The sequence below is a fragment of the Sceloporus occidentalis genome, unplaced genomic scaffold (assembly GCF_023333645.1).
Source record: "Sceloporus occidentalis isolate IW3139 unplaced genomic scaffold, rSceOcc1.0.p SCAF_1, whole genome shotgun sequence".
NCBI lineage: Eukaryota > Metazoa > Chordata > Lepidosauria > Squamata > Phrynosomatidae > Sceloporus > Sceloporus occidentalis.
In genome coordinates this window covers 123,398,644-123,425,985 of record NW_028316981.1, presented here as the reverse complement: position 1 = coordinate 123,425,985, position 27,342 = coordinate 123,398,644, and the positions used below count along the sequence as shown (strand labels likewise).

General features: G+C 42.7%; 1 protein-coding gene across 2 annotated transcripts in view; it reads right to left on the bottom strand.

Moving 5' to 3' along the window:
• PMP22 (peripheral myelin protein 22) overlaps nucleotides 1-3,819 on the bottom strand; it is a 48,170-nt gene extending 44,351 nt beyond the window's left edge. The window contains exon 1 of one of the 2 annotated variants that reach the window (XM_089534218.1): nucleotides 3,737-3,819. The gene's annotated coding sequence lies outside the window, so the exon portion shown is untranslated. Of the gene's footprint in view, nucleotides 1-2,471; nucleotides 2,537-3,736 lie in introns of those variants that run through there. The other variant, XM_089534228.1, reaches the window with a different exon arrangement.
• Between the last annotated feature and the right edge of the window lie 23,523 nt (nucleotides 3,820-27,342).

Genomic DNA, 27,342 nt, shown 5'->3' with positions numbered 1-27,342 from the left:
GCCCAAATTTGGAAAGTTTATGATGTTTCCTGGAATATGGAGGAAACTCAAATGCCATCACATTCCTCAAAGTTTCCATTTGAGGGGGGAGGAGGCTCTCTCTTCTGAAACAAGTAATGAGCAATTTTTAAAACTTTAAAACATTCAGAGGTGTGCTCAAGAAAGGAACTTTGAGTTAAAAGTTAGAAAGACTCAAAGTAGAAAAACAGAGCTGCCAGCTCAGACCAGCCCTCCATGGGACTCAAGGGAGTTGTGAGGCGGGGAGTGGAAACCGTTAGGCCACAAAGCCACCATTCTCCTTCTGTGAATATCATCAACATTTGGAGTCCATTAAACTACCCGCCTCTCCAGCCAGCCGTTATGGCTGAAGAAGAAGACAAATCTCTCCGGACACATACAGAGAAATGTGCACATAAAAAGTGGGGGTAGTGGTCCCTGGAGAGAAAGGAGTTGGTTATAGGGTTGCCATAAGTGGGAAAGGACTTAGAAGATACACAACAATAACAACATTGTTGTGTACCTTCAAGTAGAACCAGTCTGGAGAGTGGCACACAGAAAAGTCACAGAAATTCTGACCCATCGCAAGAGTAGATGTTGCCTTTATAACAAAGTGGGAAAAGGTCCAAGATATATATATAGATAAACCCTCCCAATTTAACCAATAAATAAATAACACTAAATACAATATATTCATATATTTGGGAGCCACGGTTTGAGCTTTGGGCGATGACTCTGGCAACCAGGGTTTGAATCCCTGCTTGGAAAACAAATTCACTAGGTGACCTTAGGCAAGTCACACTCTCTCAGCCTCAGAGGATGGCAATGGCAAACTCCTGGAAGCAACTTGCCAAGAAAACAGGATGCATCTGAGGGAGTAGACTTTAGTCTAAGGAAGCTCATGCCGCCATTTTATTTCAGTGAGTCTCAGAGGTGCTACAAGATCTCTCTATGTACCGATTCCACAGACTAACATGGCTATATATCTTTGAATTCTACTAATACTACTACTAATAATAATAATAATAATATGCATCTGAGGAAGTAGACTTTAGTCTAGGGAAGCTCCTGCTGCCAACTTCTTTCTTTCAGTGAGTCTCAAAGGTGCTGCAAGGTCTCTATGTTCTGATTCTACAGACTGATATGGCTAGCTTTGAATCCTACAAGAGAACAGGGTCGCTGTAAGTCGGAAACGCCTTGAAGGCACGCAACAACTTTCCCCCTTCCTTCCCCACCGCCATTCCCTTCTCCTTTTGTGGCTTGTCTTTTTAGACTGGAAGCCTGAGAGCAGCAGGGAAATGTCTAATTAACCATTTTGTAAGCGCTCTGAGAGCCATTTGTGGCTGAAGAGCATAAGCACTCCAAACAAATAAATAGGGCCTCCAAACTGTGAGGAGGGACGGGGCTCCAGAGGGCGGGAGAGAAGGGGGCGGAGGAGGAGGAGGAGGAGGAAAGAGGGAAAGAGCTACGTGCTGCTACAATGTTTCAAGCCGTTTCTAATTATATCAGCCCCAGCAAAGCCTGGAGTCATCAGTTGCCTTTCCTCCTCGGAGCGAAGCCCCAGCGGAGGACCAAAGACTGGAGAAAGAAAGAGAGAGAGAGAGAGAGAGAGAGAGAAGCGGGGCTCTCGGATTCCTTGTGGCCAGAGTCACCAGGCGTCCTCCATTTCCACCTTCTACTCAGGAGGAATTTTAAACCCCTCCATTTTGGGCAGGGCAGAGCAGCATGCATCTCTAGTTCAATGTTTTGAGCTTTCCTTGGGCCCCGTCTTCTTCCATTTTCCTGGTGCCCTGTCCCTCCTTGACCCCCCCCCCCTTATAGTCTATCTGCTCGGCCTGCTTGGGCTCTCGCCTCAGGCGACCTCCCCCCTTTTCCTGCCCGCACCGCCTCCCAGAAGAGGGTCCCCTTCCCCACCGCCATTCCCTTCCCCTTTAGTGCCCTGTCTTTTTAGATTGCAGCCTGAGGGTAGCTGGGAACCGTCTGAATAACGACCTGCAAGCTGCTGGGATGAGAGCCTTTAGGGCTGAAGAGCGGGGCATAAATACCGTAAATAAATAAACTGCTCAGAGAGAGAGAGAGAGAGAGAGAGAGAGAGAGAGAACAGAGCGCAAGGAGGCGGCGAAGGAGAGCTGCCACAGGGTCTTATACAGCCCCTAAAAGGAAGACATTAAGGGGGGCAAAGGGGGTGTTTTCTCAGAGGTGCCCTAAAGAGGTTTGGAGGGGGGAAGCCCCCAGCAGCTACCCCTAAGAAGAGGGCGCCACTACTCCTAGTTATGGTCCGAGTTCACCCGGACTCAGGGCGACCCTGGGGATGAGGAGCCATCTCCTCCAAGGCTCCCTGTCCTCCACTCAGGTCCTCCAAATCCATGCCCCTGAGCAGCGTCATAGGCCCCCTAGCCACCCAGCACGCGCCCTTCCTCTCTCTCTGCTTCCCTCCACCTCTTCTCCCTTACTGTGGCCCAGACTCTACTTACTGCTCCGCAAAAGGGAAACTTCGCAAAGTCTAGGCAAGACCGGACCCCAAGGAGGACTGCGACTCCAGGCCGGCGAAAAGGGCGGGAACCCCAAAGAAATCGAATAACTAACTAAAAGAAGGGTTCCCCACGCGCGACGCCCCGACTGACGGCGGCCCCGAGCCCAAGCGGGTGGGTCTGGCGCCCAGGCGCCTAGTCTCCAGACTCGCCCCCCCCCCGAGGGAAAGGGCGCTGCAGCTGGAGGAGGAGGGGGCTCTTCTCTGGGGGACTCAGTGGAGGCTGCCGAGCACGAGGAGGGCGGCCCCCTCCCTGAGGGAAAGGCAGGGTGGCCAGGTGAAGCAATGGGGGGCATGGCCCAAGAAAAAAGCGCCAAACGCGCTTCAAATGGAGGACATTTGGGAATTCCTCCGGGGAGGAGGTTGGAATGCAGGGCAGGTCCGGGAAAAGGAGGACCGAGCCCAGCCACCCGGCCCGAGGAGAGAAAAGCGGGAGCACAGAGAGGGGGGGCTTCGTTTCCGACCCGAAGGCGAAGCTGAGGGAGAGAGTGTGGCGGAGTGGTTTGAGTGCTGGACTCTAGACCAGGAATGAGCAAGGCACACCCTCTCAGCCTCCTCAGGGAAGGCAAGGGCAACACTCCTCGGAACAAATCTTGGCAGGAAAACCCCAGGATAGAGTTGTCTTAGAGTCGCCATCAGTCGGACAAGGCGACCCTGCCCTGGGTTTTTTTCTTGGCACGCTGCTTCAGAGGGGGCTTTGCCCTTGGCCTCCTCTGAGGCTGAGAGAGTGTGACTTGCCCAGGGTCACCTAGAGACTGCTCCGTACTGCCAGGGCAAATAGTAAGCCTCGAAAGGAAGAGTACCTCGCCTCCATAAAACACACAGACAGAGACACCCTTGGGTTGAACTCCTCCCGTTAAAGCGGTGTCCTCCTCACTGCAGAAGCAACCCACTTTGATACCGCTTCCACGGCCGTAGCTCCCAAAGAAGAGACCTCGACCCTCCCTCCGCCCTGCAGCCGCTTTTCCCTGGGCGCTGCCAGCTAGACTTTCCATCCCTTTCCTCGCAGTTTGGGCAACTTAAAACACAAACACCGGCTACATCGACACTGGAGAACTATCCCTGTTTGGCCCCGCTTTAAGTATCGTGGCTCAAGGCTATGGAATCCTGGGAGCTGGAGTTTGTTGTGGGGCCCAGAGTGGAGCCAGAAAAGCCTCCAGGGGTGCCGATCTCTTTACCTAGGAGCTGGGAGTCAGTAGCGGGACTTACCAGGTTCAAAGGCGGAGGGATGAGCTGCTGCTGCTGCTGCTGCTGCTGCTGCCGCTGCCTTGGTCCCGGTGCTCCCTAGGCTAGAGATCCAAGAGGAGAGAGAGCCACTTGCTCCAGGGGCTGAATATCCCAAACCCAAGGCCTCCCAAACTCCTCCTCCGGCTCCTCTTCCTCCTCCTCCTCCTCCTCTTCTTCCTCCTCCCTTTTTCGCCTGGACTGGGAGCTCCGCTCTCTGCCGGCCCCGTTTATTATTGGAGCCCCTCCGACGCCGGGCGATGTCAGGGTGGCCTGAGCCAGAGCAGCCGGGGCTATTTAAAGGGCCAGCCCCTGGGTCTATCTTTAGCCCCCTTTGCAGGGGGGGGGGCGGAGGGAGCCCAGGCCGCTTCTTGGAAAGCAAAGCCAGCCATCCGTAGCCCTGGCAGGTCCACTCTTTGACAGCTGTCACTCAGGGAGACTCAAAGACAGGCGTGGCCGGCTGAAACAGGGGGAGCAGGGGTCCTCATTGCGAAGGAGGACAGGGGCTCCCCCAGGATGGAGGGTCTGACCGAATAAAAGCCAAAGGCACTCTTATAGAACTGTACATTCATGCTTCTTAGTCCTGCTCCAAATGGAGGACCTTTTTGGAATTCTCCCTGGACCCAGGTGACCAGACACGTCGTTCTCCTTTTCCAGGACACGTCCTCCCTTTCAGCCTCCTGTGCAGGAGAAAGTCCCAAAGGTCCTCCATTTTGAGCACATGCTCCTTCCCTCCCTGCCATTCCCTTCTCACTTGTTTTATCGTTTTTGGAATTCCTCCTGGACAGAAGGTGGAAAGGCACACAGTGACCAGAGGTCCTCACTGCAAAGGGGGACGAGGCACCCCTAAATGGAGGGTGTGAGCAAATAAAAGCCAAAAGCACTATATAGGTACATCCATGCAATAAGAAGATATGGGCTAGTTGCATACATTTCTAAAAACTTAAAATCTATACAAGTAAACAGACTTTGTAGCTCCCACAGCAAAGATAAAGCCAGAGGGAAGGGAACGACAGGGAGGGAAGAAGTATGTGCTCAAAATGGAGGACCTTCTGGACTTTCTCCTGCACAGGAGGCTGAAATGGAGGACGTGCCCTCGAAAAGGAGGACGTGCCTGATCACCCTGTTTCCAGGAAGAATTCCAAAAGGTCCTCAACAACAAACTCCAACTCCCAGAATTCTATAGCCTTGAGCCAGAAAAAGTGAAAATGGTGCCAAACCGGGTTATTTCTCCAGTGTGGATGCAGCCCAAGCCAAAATAAGGTGGAAATGTGTATGGTTTTACATGGATTTCCATCCCACCCCACAACTTCACTGGTGAGTGAAAAACCATATCTGTAGCCACAGAGTACACACAAAAAGAAAAAGGAAAGACATGGATGCTGAATTTTCTAGTACCAGCCTGGCATAAAAATGCAAATACAGGACCAGAGCTTGGGAAATATACTTTAAAAACAAACAGAGAGAAAAAGAGAGAGAGAGAGAGAGAGAGAGTTTCCAGACTTGTCTGTGGTAGGAGTTGTCCCCAAAGTAGCTTCTCTAAGCACTGCCCATGCATGTCACAGTTCGTTGTGGAGCCTTCTGGTTTTTAGATAGACCCACCCACATGGACAGCACAGGGGGACAAAATCACACATCCACCCTTTCATCAAAGATCCCCCCTCCTCCCAGGCTACCACCAATTCACTTCCATCTACAGAGGTTACTACACTGCATAAATCATATCTGTGTCAATTCCTAGTCATGACACAACACAGAAACATGATCCTTCTTGGATATGATCTGATGCTGGAACTGAAGGATTCCCTGAGGCTTTTGTTTTTGATTTACAGAACACAGGCTTCCAGAAAGCCAAGGAGCCTGTTGCCTCCCTATAATGAAAGTACTGATCAGAGGCAGTATCCGTTCACTTGACCAGCCCAATTTCATGGTTTGAACCACCAACAACTTTGTAAAACCAAAGCTCCCCAGTGAATCTGAGCCAGGACTTGAACCCAGATGATGATGATGATGATTATTATTATTATTATTATTATTATTATTTATATGCCACAATTCCAAAGGATCAAGGCAGTTTACAAAATTACATAAACAAATACATAAAATACATTATAGTCTGTTGTTGTGGTGTACAAAGGATTACAATATCACCTGTACATCTAAAATAGTTGGTTCACTTAATTTCATACCTGAAATATAGCCGGGCTGCGTAGCTCTTTTCTTTCTCTTATAGAAATGATCCCTGACCTGTCCACCCTAGATGTTACTGGACTACAGTTCCCAGAATCCATTTAATCTGGCTGGCATGGCCCCCAGAATGGCCAGGGGGAATCTCAAGCCCCTACCCCAATGGCTTGGCTAGGATGGCTGAACTTTCCCTGCTCCCCAAAATGATCTGACAAAAGATCATTCCAACATAGATTCCTATTGTAGTTCAGCTTCCTTAGACAACATAAGGCACATCAGAAATGTACAAAATCAGATAGCTGCTGAGTCTATCTACTGTCTGGAACTGGCAATCAACCCCTCTTCCCCTCAACCAATGTTCAAGGGACTGGCACCATTTTGTCCCCATTGGATACAACTGCTGCTTTCTTTCCTACAAACTTGCCATGGGCTGGTGGTTGGCGGCTCACCAACTGGCCCTGCTCCACAAACCACCACTATTTTTGAGTAGCATTGTACTCAAGCACAAAAGAGCACACATACAATATGAAGACATCAGTTGCTAAGTCCACCCAGAAATAATGTCTGCCGGCAACCTATTCTGTGCACCAACTTGAGAGTAAGCTACGCCAAACACATTGTGCTTGTAAGTCTTCCTGTTTAAAGGTATTGGGATGTTAATGGGTGGGGAAAGTAACTTGCCCTCCCTCTTCAAGTATGCAAAATTAATAACAACCTGCCTTCCTACCACTTTAAAAACAGTTCTGGTGTGCCAGCAGCTGAGGATTTGGGGAGTTGAAATCCAACAACATCTGTGGTCCCAAAGCTGAAAATCTCTTGCATCATACAAGAAGAGGTGTTTTGCTAAATGCACTTCTTGTACTACTATCACCAGTTTGCGTATTTTTAGTTGTTCTCTGTGCTGATGACACAGAGGATGATACCAGTGAGCCATAGGGGAAATTCTAAAATAATGGTTCCATAGTGAACTGTATGTGTGTAGTGGCTTTTACATTTGCTCCCTGCCTGCTGTTTAATAGTGCTAATGAAATGGACTCCAAGACTGCAGTGTTAGGCATACTTACCTGGGAGCAAACCCCATCCAACCTAGTGAGACTTGCATCTTGGCAAGCATCCATAGAATTAGACTTGATATCACATATTGAGGGTAGGGCAATGAATGAAAGTGGTAAAGTGCCGGTGGTTGACATCTCCTGCTCTCATCCCCCAGAAGCCATCCGTTGTGTTATGTCAATGTCCTCTTTGATTATATGTTTCATTCACTGTATTTGAAAAATTACATTTTGTTAGCCAAATGAAAAGAAATTCAAATGCCAGAAAAAAACAAACTGAACATTCTCAGTGGTGTTGTTTAAGTGAAATGCTATTAAGTAGAGTTTTTTTAGGATATATAGTTGAATCAAATGTTCATCAGGAGAGAAGTAAGATCAGATTTGATTAATGACTCTCAAAGGCTCCTGATAACTTATATGCATTAGTAGAAATTGGAAATGTAATTGAATTAGAAGTTGGTTCTTTCCCCCTCTTTTTCCCAAATCTAGTTGCATGTGTGTGTGTGCGCGCGTACATGCACACTCACATACTTTTCACTTAAAGTATTCCAGAAGTCATACCAGTCATGGGCATTTGCTTTCAAGGGGGAAAAAGCTCAGGCCCTCTTAAAGTCTCTGGTGATCTGCAGATAAAAGTGCAGTTTGTTTCAAATACTGAGTGGGCACTTTGTTCCTTGCACACAATACCCACTTTCTTGGAGCTAGTATGGGATAGAGTCAACGCCTTCTAACTAAGAGCCCAGTGTAGCTGCCTAACCAACAGAGGATGACATCTATGTAGACAAGCAAGGGCGGCCTCTATAATGGAGGCTTAATTGAGATGCACATGGCCACTTATGACCACTGAGCATGTGGATCACTCATGCAGGGCAGCGACACCAGCATTCAGATCTCAGTTCAGATGCCAGTGTTTTACTTTTCACTCAGTGCCCTTGTTTAGGTATTAAAATTATTGCTTGCATGGCAGTTTAGTTAACTCCATGGAATAGGAAACCCTTCTGTGGTATGGTAGCATAGGATCACTTTTGGTGATGCACCATTGCTTTTATTTTAGTTTTGTTTGTTTTGTACTTTTTTTGTTAATCTGTTTTTGAAAAAGAGGTTTTCAAGACTGCAGTTGCACTTCATTGTCCATAGAAAGCAGACCCAAAGTTTTTATCCTGCAATCTAGCCTTCTAGGGTCATTTCAAGTAACTAGGCATAAGAAGGAGGATGTGAACGACACCAATGACAGGTCACTCAACTGTACCTCCAAATCCTAGTAATCATCTTCCATCTTAATTAGATTAAGAACTTCACCAAGAAATGTATTCACAATCAGATACTAAGCAAGCCTTACTGCATAAGATTCTTCATCTGACAGTCTAAAGCAGGATTAGAAATTGTGTTGCCCCTCCAAATGTTGGAGTATAATTCCCAGCATTCTTTACCGTAAACTATTCTGGCTAGAACTGCTGGAACTTGTGGTCCAACAACATCCATTGTAAAAAATTATTATGTCTTGTCACTGAAATTCTGCTCTGCTGCCACTATCACCTCTGAACCATTCAAAATTTCCCCTTTTCCAGACTTTTCATCTTCAGTCTCAAAATCTCCATGCTAAAAGTTGACATACTGCTTTGAGCATGGCGGACGTTTGTCATTCAATGTTTGCATGAAAGATTCATAGATTTTTCTTCTGCAGGAGCAGGAACTTCATGTTGAGCACTTGAAAATCCCACTCTTTTCATTGGCATGGTCCTATTAGTGATCTAAAAAAATCCAAACAAACCAGAAATTAGAGCTATGGTCATGCAAACTGGCAATTTACAAAACAAAACTCTTTCAAACTACAGTGACAAAATTACACTCAGATTTTGGAAAGTGGGTCCTGCTGAGAAATTTTGAGCACCTCCTTGTATAAAGCTGGCACAGCACAGCCAAAGCAAAAGGAACATTGTTTGCAAAATTTCTAACAGAGGACCTGATCTATCTCAGTCCGAGATCAGAGAGAATCTAGAATTACCAAGCCATTCAGCACCCAGGTTATCTGTATTAGTCTATATTTGGCATCTGTGATGCAAGAAGAATTAAAAAAAACTTTCTAAAAATCCACTTCCAGTCTTCTGAAATCATTTGTGTTGCAACAAGTTAGCTTTGGAACACACTGAACATAGCTAGCATTTGAATTCCTTCACCTCCCACTTCAGGCACTCCATGAACCAGGAGGATCTGCTCAGTAATTTGCAGAGTGGGAAATCATACTGGTTACACTGCAGATGTCCTTAATGTAAAATATGTTAAATTGGGCCACATTTCTCCTTCCTTTTTTCATTCATACAAATTATTGATTATGTGAATTGTTTAATGTGCTCCATTTTCTGTGGCCTCAAATGTACGAGGCAGTTCAAAGCCCTCATCTCAGGGCAGACTTATTGGAGATACAATTGAAAGACAGAATAATCTGTGCAATTTTTTAAAAAAATCTTAAATATGTTGTCCTATACCAACTAAAAACCTGTAGTCATCTTTGCTTCAGGATGGTTAAGCTTTGCCCTTAAGCAACAAAATGTGTCAGACATTATTTTTAAAAGATCCAAGTCACTGCTCATTTATATATTGGCAATGCAATCCTGGGCAAATTTACCCAAAAGTAAGTCTTGAGAGCCAGTTTAGTGTAGCAGTTTGAGTGTTTGGCTATGTGTCTGGAGGCCAGGGTTTGATTCCCTGCTTGACCATGAAACCCACTGGGTGACCTTGGACAAGTCACATGCTCTCAGCCTCAGGGGAAGGCAATGGCAAACTTCCTCTGAAAAATCTTGCCAAGAAAACCCCATGAGACTGGGGCAGGAGAGTGTGACTTGGCCTTGGGCATGGTCAAGCCAGGATTCGAACCCTGGTCTCCAGAGTCATACTCTAATGCTAAAACCACTATGACATGCTGACCAAACGTCTTCACAATTGCTCACATCAAGATCCCAATGGCCCAGTACAGATGGGCCACAAGCACCATGTCATCGCCAAAATTAGGGTTGCAGAGCGCACGGCAACAGCACACTCTGCAATCCTAATATGTATGGACAGTGCCATCTTTACGTGGCGCCATCCATATGTGATGCACGTGCATGACGCAAACGTGACATCGCGTCCACACTTCCAGGCACCACACCTGCATCATGAGCATATCACAATGTGTCAATGGCACACTGATGACATCCTGTGCATTGAAAAGAACCTGCGGAGCGGAGGGTACCCGTGCAGTTTGGTTGATGCGAGCTCCCTCCGGAGGGAAAATGGGCGGCTCCAGACCACCCCTTTGCGGTGGTCTGTCCAGCATTGTCCATGTGATAAAATCTCATTATATTCAACAGACCTTGCTCCCTGAAAAATAGTGGGGGGGCGGTTACTTCCATGTCAGTAGGGCAGTGAATTCACTCTGGATTTTAATTCAAACTTTAAAGGAGCTATTCATGATACTGGATCTATTCTGGAACTAGGGTCTGGCATTTTGGATAGCTGAAGGAACTACCCAAGATGCAGAATGGTTTGGACCAAAACCTCAAACAGATTCATCACTCTGCTGCCACAAAGAAGACTGTTTGAACTTTGAATCTTAATGAATACTTGCTTCTCAAAGAAACAGAGACATGAATGATAATGTGAAATATTGGGATCTTGATGTGAGCAGTTGTGAAGATGATTGTTCAGCATGGTGTAGTGGTTTTAGCACTGGATTATGATTCTGGAGACCAGAGTTTGAATACCCGCTTGACCATACCCAAGGTCACACTCTCCCATCCTCAGAGGATGGCAAAGCCAAACTCACTCTGAAGAAACCTATAAAGAAAAACCCCATGATAAGATAATAATAATAATAATAATAATAATAATAATAATTTGTATACCGCCCTCTGGCAAACCAATCCGGGCGGTTAACAACAGTAAAATATAAAATATGACAATTAAAAACACTTTATCCCTCCCCCCTTAAGACAGTATTAAACAGTATAACATATTAAAACACAATATCAATGCATAAAAACAACAATTAAAAACTAAAAACCCTGATATCCCTCTGTTGATCCTCAACCATCACTAAGATGGGGCCACGGGAGGAATGAGGGAATCAGGGAACCTGGGCCGGGATGGTTAATCTGGAAAGGCCTGTCGGAAGATCAATTTTGGGTCGCCATAAGTCAGACCGACTTGAAGCACACAACAACCGTTACATACCGGGGGGGGGGGGGGGGAGGCATTTACTACATTTTCTGTTCTGCAAAAACAGTTCCAGGTTAGCCCCTTTGTTCTATTACTGCCAAATATAGTTTAGAAAGTGTGAACTAGGCAAAACACAATTGCAGGGTCAGAGCAGCCTAAGGCTAAGGAAGATTCTTCTGGCATGATCTTCTAGATTAGGAAGTGAGTAGGAAGCACATACGTGAGTTCCCATCCTGCCAGTAATCCTGTCTCCGAAAGGGTTTTGTCTCATTCTTGGAAAGAAAAGTGGTCCAAGCAGACTTGAGGCCCCTGGACATATTTATTGAACATGTGGTTTCCATTATAGCTCCAGAGATTTTTTTTTTAAATGTGCTGCTTCCAAGTATTTTTAATCATGTGAACAAGCCACAAGGAAAACTATTATGCCTGCCTTCTGTAAAGAGAATGTATAAGGGGCATAACCTAGTTGGATTTTTCTTGTGAAATAGAAGGAAAGAGATTTTGCTACATATGTAAAAAGAATCTGTTTCTTTATAGCTTCTTTATTTCTTTGCTGAGGTAGACTTCTGGAGATTCTCATCTCTGTCACTCACACACAGTTGTGTCTTGGCACTGACACAAAATGCCAATCCTAAACAAGCTTACTGGGCAGTAAACCCCATTTGGACTTACTTTGGAGTTTATTAGAGTAAAACAGAGATTTTCTGCAGATATGTTCTCTGTTGTACCGAAGTGCAGAAGGAGAATTAGGAGAATATCACACAGGAGGCTATGGGTTTTGCAAAGATTTCTGTTACAGCATTTTTAAGAGAAGCTTCCTAACAGTTGAAGTTGTTTGACTGTGGATCAAATGGCTTCAGACAGTGGTAGGTTCTTCTTCAGTGGAGGTATTTAAGCAGAAGTTGCATACCTACTATCTGCCAGGGATCCTGCACTTACAAAAATGGATAAGCAATCAAATCAAGGTGTCATTTCTCAAACGATTTCCCCCCTTGCATATCCTCAATATAGAGTCAGGTCCAAAATGTTATAATGCTTCCTTCAAATCTAATTATCCACTTAATTTACAGGCATACTCATAATGCATCTACACAGGACATTAGGGGGTGAGGTGAAAGCCTGAACATCTGCTTCCATCAAAAATGCACGGAAGCTGAGCTTGTACAGATCCTTTAAATGATCCACCTAAACCACAAAGTGATGCAGCAGATAGGGTAGCACAAGCCAGGCAAGAAATGTTCTCATGGAGGTCTCAGATTATTCACACTGTCCTTTATCATGATATGTACTCCATGGAGACCAATTCACTTAATATTTTCCTTGTTTATGGCAGAAGTTCTGGTCATCTTTTGGCACATACTAAGATGGAGAAAATACAATGTGATATGAGTGTTTGTTTGCTGATACTGTGCCATAGCATTTCCCGGGATTATTAACTCGGTTATTCCACAGATATGCCTCTTTATCCTGGGAATTGCCATCAGCTGCTGTATGATCATTCACTATACACATTTTTCTATTGTGAAACCCTGTGTCTCAGGAAAGCATAGAACAGATAGAAAGTCACATTACTGTGTGACTAGTATCAGAAACACATTGCAGAAATAATCCAGTTTGAGACCACTTTAACTGCTCTGGCTCAGTGCTAGGGAATCCTGGGAGTTGTAGTTTATTATGGCTCTCTGACAGAGAAGGCTAAACGTCTCACAAACACTACAGTTCCCAGAATTCCCCAGTACTGAGCCAGGGCAGTTAAAGCAGGCTCAAAGTGGATTATTTCTGCAGTGTGCTTTGGACCTTTGTTCCCAAATCTCAGGGCTTCAACCCTCTTTTTTGCTCTGCAGGCAAGGGGAAGGAATATCAGAGTGAGAGAACTGTCTTGTTGAAATGCATGTATTTTTTTTTCTTCAGTTGTTAGCTTTGCTGTTTCTTCTTAGAACATGACAGTATGAGGTGTCAGTATTTGTAATATCACTTGGGCATACCCTCCAACTTTTCATAGATGACAACTGGAACATGTGTGGCCAAACAACATCAGAGTTCGGTTAAGATGGCAGTACTTAGGATTTGCAGTTTAGGGAGGGGCACTGAGCCAGAGAGCTCAAGTGCCTCCTCCAGCTACAAACTCAGGATTCTAGAGGATGCAGACCAGGTATTTGGCCACCCTAGGTGAGAAATATTTTGGCACCTCCCGTCACCCCTCATAATTATTTTCTCTTGTTGATTTCCACTGTTTCATTTGTTAAAGCTAAACATGACATAAACTTTGGTGCCAATCTCTCGTCATAGTATTGAGAATTAGTCAAAAAGCCAATTAGGTTTTTACAGGTTAAAGACTTTTTTATTCTGCTTGTATTGTCTCTGTAGCCTAATTTATTGCCTTTTATAGAACAACATTTTTTTCCTGATTTCTGATTACGTAATGATAAAAGACATAGGATACAGGGCGGCTGTGCACCCTCCTATTTCCTAAGATAATGTAATAATAAATAGAGTACTCACCTAAACAACTAAAACTTCCTCTTTACTTAGTTTAAAACTTGTCATATGAATGCAACACAGTATTAAACGTACAAGGCAAACATTCAAAATCAAACATAAATAGTGAAACACTATTGCATGATCACTACCAAAAATGCAAAACACAAAAACAGACTAGTTTGTTTGTTGTAAACAGTAAACTCAAGACGACTGGCGACTGGCGTTCCATGTTGTGGCACCAAGGGTAAGGCAGGTGGGCGGCGAGAGGAGAGGGGGCTGTTGACCTTGAGGTTACATTCAAGGCCCATGCAGAAGGTGGATGATGTAACCATGTGACCATGCCACAGACACAAGGGGGCACACATTTATATTTTGGCCATCATATAAAGAAACCGTCATATGGTAGCCTTCTTTTACGTTGCTTGCTGTAATGAGTTTTCACTTTAATATTGTTTAGTTATGCAAAAAGTTATACAAAGAAGCCACCAAGCCGCCCCTAAATTTTGCCACCCTAGGCGGCTACCTAGTTCACCTATATGGATGAGCCTGCCCTGATGCAGACATAGCAGTTAAAGTGGAATCATAGCACTTTAACTGTGTAGTGTAAAGGGGTTCTCAGTTTGCAGCAACTGAAGTAAACTGAAGACAAAGGGGAGGAGGAAAGGGAAACTGGGACATTTTAAAACAGCTAAAAAATGAGACAGCAGAGGATTAAGCAGGGTTGTTCCTGCCAAATGGGGACAGTTGAAGGGCATGCTAGGACTCATCAAAGCTTCCCAAGTCTCAAGGTTTGGCCCCAAATCTCCAGCCTAGGATAGACCTTAGCTGGCAAATCTGTGTGTGACACTATGTTCTGCTTGTGTTTAAGTACCACATTGTAGAATGAGGCATATGAAGAGTTCCTATGTAAAAGACCTCTTGTAAGCCTTCACAGTGTGCAGGATGAGCCCATCTAGAAGATTGACCCATAAGACTGGGCTTTTGTGGCTTCAGTGGAAAAAGTTTTAACTTAACTGCCTTGTTCTGCCATTAGAATCTTTGGAATGGTTTCCCCATTTCCTCTGTTGAGGATGAAAACCATACAATGCAGGGAAGGGGGTGAGTGGAATGCGCTTGAGGAAGGGGAGGAGGGGAAGTCAGAAGTCAAGACTGAGGTCAGAAAGCATGGAATTCATAAACGGCTTGGATGAAAGGAGTGTAGGAATGGAGATTGAGAGACTACAGAAGTAGTATTTGTTTAGATAGCTGGACAGGCAGGAATGTATATACAGCTATGTGCATTTTCAAATGCAAAATACAAATGCTGATAAGGCTATGCTTTAGATTATTTCTAAACTCCATTTGGGAACAGGCCCAGGATCAGTGTAAGTCCTTTATCCAAACTGGCATGGTCTCTGAGAGACTGGAAAATTGCTTTTTAAAAGTAATTGGTTACATGTGTAGTGTTAAGCTCCCACCCCCCAAGTAGCTATTTCCTCTTGGTGTTACATTGTAAAAGTAACAGATTTTGTTGTTGTTGTTGTTGTTGTTGTTGTTGTTGTTGTGTGTCATTTCTGACTTAAGGCAACCATAAAGCAACCCTATCTTGGGATTTTCTTGGCACGTTTCTTCAGAGGGGGTTTGCCATTAGGATGCTCTGAGACTAAGAGAGTGTGAGAATGTAAACCCACTAAGAGCTCAAAGGGTCACTCAGTAGGTAGGCATGCCCAAGTGCTCACTATTGTTGCAGTTTTGTTTTTTTAAAAAAAATTAATGCTACAAGTTGCTGGTCTGTGGTACAAAATTTAGTCTTCTCCCATCCATCTGTCACCTCGAAACCCACAAATGAGAATAAGACATGAGTGCAAGACACGGCATGGGCCATCACCCCAACCACATGATCTTCCTCCTCCACTATTTAGTAAGGCCAAACTCCTGTGGCGTATGCATAAAGAAATAGTTAATGTTATACAGTACTGCAAAGACAGTCCCACTCCTCATTAAGTCACAATCATAATGTACTATACATTCTTGCTAGTTAACTACTTGAAAAGGAGCTAAATGCAAGTAATTCATTATTGTGTAACAAATTCTTTCCAAGGTCAGATTCCATTGGAGCAGCAAAAATTAATTATTGGCCCAGCCCTGAGATCAACATATACTTTGTGTATTTGGTGTTGATTAACATAATCTGCACATTTATTACCAGTGAGGATGTCAAATTGTGACTAGTGAACATATTTTATGTATTTATTTAAAATACTGAAAACATTGATTCATCTTAAATAGTAATGTTCATTTTATTTTATGTTACAGCTTTGAAAAACAAGAAATGTGAGAGGCTATGGCTATTGTGGCCTTGTTATGCAGTTGCTGGAAGAAAACTGGAGCTTTAATAATAGGGCAACAAAGTAATATGAACATGTAGGCTGGGATTCCCAAAATACTACTTAAGGATATTCTGTGCTCTTCAACGCTAAAGATGTCCTCTTAAAATTAAGAGATCTTGGGAATATCATTTCCTCCTTTCATAAGCACCAGCTTTACCAAGAAGGAAAAAGAAACTCCTGCCCTTGCCAAAGAAAGCTCCATGTACTTGCTCAGCATTCAAAAATTTCCAAGGCTTGGTTGAAACCCCACTTTGATCTCACTCATTTTGAACTCCATCCCTTCCTTGAGCAATTCCAGGCCTTTAAGGGCCAGTCTTTGTCTTGGATTCTAGCATTCCTCCTCTCTGATCATTCTTTCCAAGCATGCTGCTTATGTTGGTGAGCTTACTGGAGCAGTCATGTCCTTTGGGAAGAGATGGTTTGGAAGCATGAGCAGTAAGTACACTAGCTCTAGAGACATAGAGTTTGGGGTGACTGCCTAATCTCATGAAGCCAGGTTGAGGCCCGGGCTAAGGCTTGATCCTAATCCTAGGGGCTCGGATGATTTCCAGCACTCCTGTCTCTGGTACTACTGGTCTGGCAGGCCCTGTTGGCAACCTTTTGTCCAAATCAGAGCAGAATCTGGGTTATGGCTTATGATGCAGTTCTTGTTATATTGCTTTGATCTCATGGCTGACCAGTTCAAAAGTGATTAAAATCTATTTATTTTTATTCCTCGGTAAAACAAACAAACAAACAACAAACTGAGTTGTTAATATTAGGGGAGATCTTTGCCCCTTCTTCACTTTCTCTAAAGTTTTTGATATTCTGTTTGAATTTTCCAAGCAGTATAAATTTGTTCTCAGTGAACAGGGAGTTTTGTGCAGTGTGGAAGAATATGGAAATATACTGTGGCAAGATTATCTATTGTTGGTATGAAAGTGGGTTGGCTATTTTGGTAACAGCTGGGATAATGAAGGTGATAATGAGTCAAAATAATTTCTGTGGTGGGTAGTCTTGCTATACATAGATTTGGTGGGCTGCTTAAGAAACGAGGGTTGCTACAGCGGGAGTGGGATGGCTTCAGCCTTACATGATCTTTTAGAAACAATACCACAGACCACCTGTGTCCACATCTGTGTTTTGTGTTTTCAAAACAAAAGTTCTGAGTATTTCCCAGTAATTCAGACACACCTCCCTTTGAGTGTACATGCTGGCATAGTATGTTCTTTGCTAGTTCAACTCAGTCCACTATTCTCTAGAGAACTCCCAGCATCAGAAGCTATCCCATTCCCAGCTTCTCACAAGAATAAATGGTCCACCAGAAAGTGGCTGGTGATCTTCCAGAGAACCATGGTCTACCATCTGCTAATGTCTATGGTTTAGAATAATGTCATTGCAGCTTTTGAATTCAGCAAAGTCACTTTGTATGCTAAGGAGTTATTACACTTTTTATATTTTATACATTGACAGGCCACTGAAGAAGCCGTAGGTCGAAACGCATCTGGCCTTTTGGTTTTTTATTATTAGTATTGTTTATAATTGCCAAAAGAAAAAAAAAATAGAGGGGGATTTTCGTCACCCTTTCTGTGGTTTTATTGGCTTTTCACCAGGGTTTAGTTTCTCTGGTTTTGTATTTTTAATACTCTATTCACCCTTAGCATTTTTAGATCTTCCAGTGGGGTGATTTTACCCTTTTAGACATTACATTGTTGTTGTTGGGTTTTTTTGCTCCAGGGTGCTGTTATTCCCTTATAGTTTTTGCTAGAACCCTTTTGTTGTTTTGTTTAGAATAATGGTTCCCAGAATCCCACAATCCCGGTGACCCTCAGCTCTCAGAAGTGCCAAAAAGTATGGCCAATATTGAGGGTTTCTGTGAGTTATAGGCAAATAACACTTGTGGATTCAAGACTGGGAAGAACTGCTTGAAAGACATGTTAGTTTGTAATGTTGGACTGCCAATAGAAACAGATGTTGATAACAACTAAAGAAATCCTGGGCTGTGGTGTCAGAAGATGAATCACATCTATACGGATTACAATCCCTCAAGTATTCCACTATTTCAGATGAAAAATAAATAAGTCATTATTAGCTTTGGGCTGGTCAGGCATCAGATAAAATGTGATAATCATTTCACCTTTTCTTCTTGGTACATCCTGGCACTTAGTTGTGGAAGGAGGGAGGGAGCCAATAACATTTCTCTCTCTATAGAATGCCAACTATTATTTAAGAATTTTCTGCTTGGCGAACAAATCTTGCCAAGAAAATCCTGTGATAGGGTTGCCTTAGGGTCACCATAAGCAGGAAATGAATTGAAGGCACACAACAAGTATAGCAAATATAGAGAAATTCAGCTATTACTTTATGTCTAGCTAGAATCATACCACATTTCTTCTTCCTAGGTTTTCTTCAGAATATTTGAAACAGCTTACTAGGAGACATGAAAATGGGTTCATATAAACTGTCCTGGATTCTAGATATATTTTTCTCTGATTCTAGCTTTTATGGATTTTCCAATTCTCTTAGGTAAGTATATCAGTGCCTTGTCTAAAGTTATTAATCTATGGATTTGTGTCTGGTCTGTTACAAGCTATTCCTCTTACCCAGTATAATAAGTCTACCCCAATGTAAAGTTTAATCACTGTTCTCAAGAATTCCACCATGATTATACTGATAGTCAAGTTCTGATCTGGTTAATTGCTATGGCATATCTACTTGGCACTTGGCAGTCAATGATTTTTGCAGGCTGATTGTCTCTGGCAAGGTATTCTGTAAAGGCAGGCTATGTTCTATCAATTCTTTTTTATCATTATCATCTTCAGGAAGCACCTGTATCTGGGAACTTTTATTACACAGTAGTGTATTTTTTATCCTTATAGGTAACAATTATACAGCATTGAATTGTAGTGATAAAAACTTTCATTTTTATTTGGGATTGATCTGCTTTTGAATCCATACCTCATCTTTTAAGACTTGCTTGGTTTTTTTTCCCATTTCAGGGCTTTGAATTTCCATGTTTTGGTACTTTCTTTTATTGATACTGAGGCAGATGGAATAATATATCATTGCATCAGATAGGCTTCAGCACTGTTAGGATAACCTGTCCAATCACCAGAGGTCCTTATGTTGTCTGTTTTGGATTCGTACTGTATGTGTACAACTTAGTGCAATTAGATGCAAGAACTTTCTACCAATGCAGTAGGCATAACATTTATCAAGAGTTTACAGGTTTATCTAGGAAGGTTTGAAGTCATCATTGTCATCATAACAAGTTGGTGGCTGATAACTTCCATGTCAGTGGGACAGTGAATCTGCTCTGGATTTTACTCTGACCCTTAAGGAATCTATCCAAGGGACTGAACCCTATCAGCAAAATATATTCAGAACCTTAGATAACTAAGTTCAACTCACAGTGTAACCATTACTTCACTGACATGGAAGCTAGCAGTGTTAACTGTGACTCCTGGGCCATACATACAACAACAACAAATGCCAGTTGGGAGAGAAGGCTAGAAAGACAGTACAAAGCAATGGTCAAAAGGGTGGATGTGATTCAAATCTCCACTCAGATATGAAGTTCATTAGATGTCTTTCAGCCAGCCTAAATTATCTCTCAGGATTGCTGCAAGAATAAAAGGGCAGAGGAAGAGGGAACACTGTATACTGCTTATGATTCTGAGAGGAAAGGTATATCACAAATGCCATTAATCATAATTAAAGTTAAAACTGTAAATTAATAATAGTATATTTAAAGGTTTTATCAATTTAAAATAAGAGAAACTGAAGCAGGGTAACTTAAACAGAAAATAACCCTGCTTACTTTAAAAACAACAACAGAATCCAAAATCTGTGCTGTTTATTTTTATTTAATACCAAAGAAAACCAGCATTCAAAAACAGATACACAATGCTAATGGTTACAGGAAGGGACTTCAGCAACTAAAGGCAAAAAATAATAGAACAATTTATATGGAACAGCAGACAGCAGTCTCTTGGGAACTTTTGGATATTTGTACAACCAATAAACTACCACAAAAAAGAACTTAATGTAACTCCTTACAAGAATGGATCTGGTGATTTTCCACTGGAAAGAAGCCTTGAAATCCAAGTCCTTGAAGAGAAGCGTGTGTGCAAGTGAGTGTATTTTGAGGGGAGAAAGCCCTGTACTCCAGCAGGTAACCCCAGAAGAGAGGAGGTGAGAGGGATTCCTGGAATGTCATAGAAGATAATAAGAAAGGCAAGTAAGCAGGCATTTAAATTTGAGGAAGAATTAAGAAAGAAAATTTGTTGGGTAATGAGGAGAAAGGGAATAGAGAAGAAAGTATATGCTGTTCGGGAGGGGGAGGGGGATAAATATTTCTAGTCCCTGTGGGCGATGCATGAGAGTTCATAAAAAAGGGTTGTGTCTATGTAGCCTTCACTTCTTAACAGTACACTAAGGCAAACACCTTCTGAAAAAGCTTAAGCAACAACAACAATGGTGGAGGATTTTTTGGGGCAGGGTTGGACAATTTAAATCAACTAGATTTCTGTGAGGACTTCTTGTTATTATTCAAGTTGACCCCAATTTATGATGACCTTATCCTTGGGATTTCTTACCAAGATTTGCCATTGCTTCTTCTGAGAGATTTGTCCAAGCTCACCCAGCGGCTCCATGACTGAGTGAGGATCTGAAATATGAGACCCATTCACAATATGCAGTTATAGCACTGTTATTCCACTTGAACTCGTATGGCTGTCTCCTATGGAATCCTTCTGGGATTTGTAGTTTGGTCAGAGGCACCAGAGGAACTCCCTGTCTGAAGATTGTAAAGGCCCTGCCCTCCACTGCAATTCCCAGCATCCCATAGAATGTTGCCTTAGGGGGGATACAGACGGGTGGCTCTGTGCCACCTGTCTTTGCCACTTGTGGTGCCTCACCAGCTGCACAGCAGAGCACCAATGCACTCCCTAAAAAGGAGCCTCTCTAGGCAGCTTCTTTTTAGGGGCGTCACAATGGTGCTTGCGTGCTATGACATTGCCACTTCTGGAGAGCACCGTTTGGGTGCTCGGACGCCCATGAATCATTGTCGTGTGCCCTGTGTGGACAGGGATGTGGCAATTTGGTACATGGGTGCTGAAAGTAGGGCTGGGCACATGCAGACACCTAGCCCTACCAAGCCCTAATTATGGCCTCAGGCCAGCGCAAAGCACCAGTCTGTACAGAGCCTTTGTTAAGTTTGCCACCTTAGTTAAAGTAGAATCATCACACTAAAACTCTGTAGTGTGAATGGCCCCCTGATATCCGAAATTCTTAGCCCAACACTCAAACCACTACAGCAGGAGTGGGCAACGTGTGGCCCATGGGCTGCATGTGGCCTGCAAGACCCTACATAGAAGTTTCTCAGGCCCCCCACTTTAAAAAAAAACAGGCTAATTTTCTGATGATTTTGTGCCCCCAAATCATCCAAAATAATCTAAAACCACATTTAAAAATTTTGAGTCTTCACCACATGTATCTCCAAGCATGGGACAAAAAAAAAAAAAAAAAAAAAAAAGAAAAGAAAAAGAAAAACAAAAAGAAAAGAAAGAGAGAAAAAGAAAGTGCTCTCATGATGAATTTTGTCACGCTCATAAAGGAGAGTACAGTCTTTCAAATCACAAAGTTGTGTACACCTTTGTAGACACTATTGTACCCCAAAACAGGTCAGCAGCCAATGAAACTATTGTAGCAAAGGAGTTACATGTGCCCTGTAACTGGACGCAGTCTGATCTCATCATTCTGAACCCACTAAAGTTGCCAGACCCTCTCCAAAGATAGCCCCACATAGAGCACATTATGGTGGTTCAAAAAAATGTAATGCATGTGTCTCCACAGTCAGTCAGATCAGAACATGGGCAGCAAAGCACACGATTGATCACTGATGAAATCTGAGTGCACATGTTCAGGGCTAAATCCTACCCAGTCTGAAGACTGGAGATTTCATGGGCACTTTTGTCTTTTCTGGCTGAAGCTTCTGTTTGTTTATGCTCATCCAGTATGTTGCCAAAATTCTTTATTCAGATTGCAATGAACAATATGCCAGAATGACAGGCAAAGTATATATCAGTAGGAAGGGTGGGGATATGGAACAAGGATGAAAGGGAATTTCCATAAACTAATTATATCAACCTGGCCAGCTGCTGAATATGTTTGCTGTCCTAGTGGCAATGAAAACAGCCTGGTAATTCCAGGAATTGTGACCAAAAGGAGAACAGGAAAGGTTCAGGAAAATAATTTTGCTTTGAGAGGGAATACCCAAGGTTTGGGAAAATTGAGTTAGGTATAACAAAGTAAGTATGAGTCAACTACCCAGCATTTCTTGGAGTTATTTGTGGATTAATCAAAAGTGAGAGGAATAGTGATCAAATGAATAAGTATATCATTACTGAGATTGTGGCAAATCACATCTATTGCTGGATCCTAATTGAGTCAAGAGAATATAGGTTCATAAATCCAATGGTTATTCTCAGATAAAGTACACTGGTGCCTCGGGTTATGAAATTAATTCGTTCCGCCATTCCTTTCGTAACCCGAAAATTTCGTAACCCGAAAACCCGAAAATATACAGTAGCTGCACTTTGCAGCATTTGAATTTCGCGCCGAAATGAATTTCGTAACCCGAAAAATATTTCGTAACCCGAAACAGTTTTTGCCAATCCAACTTTTTCGTATCCCGGAAATTTCGTAACCCGATCATTTCGTATCCCGAGGCACCAGTGTAGATCCATTGAGTCAACAAAACATATAGAAGGGTTGAATCACCACCTCATCAATGATTCAACATGTCTGCTTAGATTTCAGCCCTAATATTCTCACACGCTTTCTACCAGCACTTGAAAAACATACCTTTTTGGACTGTAATATCCAGAACTCCTCAGCCAGGCTAACCAGGTTGTAGAGTTATGTTGTACCCCTGCCACTGTTAGTATATGGATTTTTTTCACAACAACTCATGCATGTTAACCAATAAAGTAAAAACCATAAAAAGAAAAAAAAACTGAAAACAATTAAAATTGAATATTAAACTCCAAATGATTAATATTTGACTATGTATATACGTACAGACATGTGCACTTCTAGCACTTCAATCTAAGGTGGAGTTTTGGAATTCTGTGTGGGAAAGGGGTGGGATGATCTGTTTTTTATTTGTACTTGAAAATATGTAAAACCCTCAAAAAAGAGTAAATAAAAAAGAGGAAGACATTATGTAGATGAGTAAACATGCTTTAGATGGGAACATAAGGAAACAACATGGGTTGTAGGAAGAAACACTTCCCTTCCCTTTTCCTGTATGGATTTTATCCAGTGTGCTGTTACACCCAAACTACTTCTACAAATAATGAGAAATTTATTCTGGTCAGGGTAACATCTTGGTCAATATGGAGCCTCAGCAACAAGGGTTTAGGAAACCCTTGTTCAGATTTTACTACTATTGTCTTTGATGGTAAGGAATTTGTCTTTTTTTCTTTTCTTTTCTTTTTAGCTAACTGCTAAAGATTCATAAAGGCAGGAAATTCATGACAGACACCCAATGTCTACTTTGGGTAAGGTGGGAACTGATAAGGAAGATGCTATTTGTTCCCTGTCAAACTGTCACACATGGTGAGAAGCTGTGGGATGGACAAGACAGGATTGTTTCCTCCAAATGCTTCAGCCATTATAGAAAAAGTTGAAATGATAGCTTGGTCAGAATGTGATCTTAGAAAGAATGTGAAATGCCCTAAGGAATATGGGAATTTTATATGGGCTGAGACATCTGCTGGAGAAAAGAGACAGGAAATATTTGGTGGAAAGTGTATGAGAGTATTGCAAAAGGAGTGAAAGTGACTCAGAGAGACATAGAGTACAAATTGTTTAAACAGGTGTGAGAAAAAAGCACTGCCATTTTGAAAACTTTGAACAGGCTAAAAATTCAGCCTGAAAACAGTTGGAGCATCTTGATTCTAGCTGAAGTGTCTTCACATTTGAAGGATGTCACCCATGCCAGAGAAACACAGACACCAATTAGATTTGTATCCTGACACAAATCAGGTTAAAAATACAAATGCAGAACAATTAAAAGCACAATTTCAACTGATCAGTAAGCAAAATCATGCTCCCATATCCCATAATAAAAGGACTCCTCTTCAGCAATTGGTCGGTAGGCAAAGGCTTGCTTGAAGAAAACAGTATTGCCTTCAGGGAGAAGGCCAGCAAGTAGGAAACTAATTTAGGGACATTTACAGCCTGGGAGCCACCACTGAGAAGTCCATCTCTTGTATCCATACCATACATGCCTTTGATGGGACAAAGAAGGACCTCTCCCAAAAGCCCCCAAAACTCAGAACAGGCCCATATGGGAGAAACAAATAAGCTTATCGCTCAGCATTTTAAACCAGCTCCAGCCTCCCAGGATGGAGTTGGGACAAGGGATGGAGGCGGGGATTATTGCTCACTAAATCACCACTGAATCACCAGCTGCCATCAGCACAGGTCCCAACCGGGTCTTAGTCGCGTTCCCCCAGTACTTTTTAGAAGCCGGAAAGCTTTCCGATTTCTAAAAAGTGCTGGTGGAGTGTGGCTGGGACCCAGGCTGATGCTGGCTGGCAATTCAGTGGTGATTTAGTGAGCAATAATCCCTGGCTCCAGCCCGCGTCCCAGCTCCAGCCCGGGAGGCTGGAACCAGTTTAAAATGCTCAGTGTTAAGCTTCATAGTTAGTACTTGATAACTACAGTTGTTTATTTGAGTTTGCATATTAAAAGCTGCATTATATTAGGATGCTGCCTTATACTGAGTCAGCTCATTGGGCAGTTTGTTTAGTATTTTTTCTGTAGTGACTTGATCTGACTTTTTAGATTTTTCCTGAGGATTTTTTCCCCTAAACCCACCTGGAATTGGTCCTGAGGCTTTCTACATGTAAAGTCTGACTATCATTGATTTATGGGGGGCCCTCCCTAAGATGTGTTTATCAGGAGCTGGCATCTGATCATTAATTTAGAATGTAAGGGAGAGCAATACGTCAAATGCAGTGTTTTATTCCCACTGTATTGACTGTTGGTGGATTTTGTAGAGCCATGTATCTTTGAAAATCTAATATTTGGTTGAGCTGGTGATGAAAAACCTACATTTAAAAAACGAATATGGTGTTATCTGAAAAGGAAAATTGAAATCACCAGCAATCCTAAATTAGCTCCTTAGGTAAACTTTGTGAGGCCTCTGAATAAAAAGCTGACTTTTGCCATCAGTTCAGGTTTACAACTGCTCAGATCAGGCTGCTGTTTTACACAGAGAGAGGGAGGAGGGTTCCTCAGCATATGAAAGACAGTGATATTTAGGGATTTCTGTATGTTTCAAATAGCCAGTTGTTAAACATATCCCACAGAAATGAAATCTTTCTTAATTCTGATTGTCCATATGCTTCACCCTTTCTTGCAGAACAGAAAACTATGGTGATGGTCTCACATGAAAGGCATTGTAGTCCTTACAGCAAGCCCAAGATCACATTTTGCTGCCTGCAGTACAGCAACCAATATTAAGCCCTTACCTGTGTAGTCAAAATGTAGTGTAGTCAAATCCAGGCAAGTTGCGGGTAAATGGGACAGAAAATCCCACAAGCATCTTTTCCTCCCTCCTTAATAGTAAAAATACCATCATTATACATTAAATAAATAACCACTTTTTGTCCTTTCATGATACCCAAATTTGTTGCTTACGTTGATGGCCTCACTTGGCCTGCTGATCCATGCTAAGCTGCGAACCTTTGTTCCAAAGTAGTAACAACCTCTGAAATTCCTGAGGTATGGAAACTTCATTCAAAATAACTCTGACTAAAAGAAACAAATACCAGTACTGGCATATAGAGCTGAGCTACCAGTGAAGTTAAAAGTCAAAATGAGTTCAGCATATCTTTCTATTTATTTCTAGAAGGTAAGATATTTTAGAAGGTGTTGGGGGTGGGAGTGGGGAGCCACAAGTGGTAGGAGGAACATAATCCAAAGAAGCACCAGTGCTTTGGAATAGACAAGCTGCTGTTTTCTTGTTCACAAAGTTTCATGCCGTCTTAAAGAGAATCTGCCTTCAGTACACACAATCCCCACAATTACATATAAAATAGAAGTAGTTTATTTTTAGTCAGGAGCCCCAACTGCTTGTGTAAAAAGTTGTTAAGAATAATGACTTCCTGTTTGGACCTGCTCTCCTGATAGGATCTTCTGCCAAGATACAAAGTTTGTGGGACAAGAGGATCTTGCCAAGGGTAGTGTTCCACAGCTTGTCAGAGGAACAACAAGAAACAATCAACAACAGAGATCTCCTTATAGGCCAGACAACTAGATAAACACTTGTGGCAGCTGCTACTCCCATTGAAAGAAAAACTACCTGAGATTTCAGCCAAGTGGGACAACAGAAGCTTCTGTATGGGAATACATTTACTCAGTGGACCTAGGCTGGTGAAATCACACCATCATGGGTCCCAATTCCTCTCTATCTATTTGACATGTATGTAGTTGAGGCCCAAATGTAGAGCTCTGTACATGGAGGTTTAATAATGTAGAGCTCAATACAAACTTTTCTTTGCCCGTACTTTGGCTGGACATGGAGGTCTGTGCTATGTGCTTTCAAGGTATTTCTGACTTATGGTGACCCTAAAGTGAACCTATCAAGGGGTTTTCCTGGCAAGATTTGTTCACCCTGTTGGTTTCTATGGATTCAGACCCTGGTCTCTCAGAGCATTCTCAAACTGCCACACCATGCTGGTTTATATAGACAGGTGCTGTATAAGTATTACATCTGGTGTACATATATAGGAAGAGGTAAACCTAGGTATGCCTAGTTGGCACTAATGGGTGGATATAGGCCAGTTCATTCATTCACACACATATATAGGATAACTTTTCCAGACCCCTACAGTCATGACATTCTAGTACAAAAAAAGTAAAATTTTGATCAGGACAAATGAGAATAACAAATCAATGCATGTGTTCTTTCTAACACAGCTGAGCACCTTTTGGTATTCCAGATGTTACTCAACTACAGTTCTTACCAACACCAGAAAGCATAGCTAATGTTGACAGATTATGGAAGTTGCAGTGTAGCAATATCTGGGGGACCACAAATTTACCTACCTGTACCATGGTTCTAGATGCTCAAGTCAGAAGACACAAACTGAGCTATGTAAAGATGCAAGATGAATGTGGGGATACCAATCCTCTGTTTCCAGACTCATACAACTGGTGGCCTTTAAGTAAACTTTTGAGGCTGCTGGCACATTTAGTCCTTATGCTGTTTGAAAATTCAGAGTGAGCAATTAGTGGAGGGAGGGGGAAT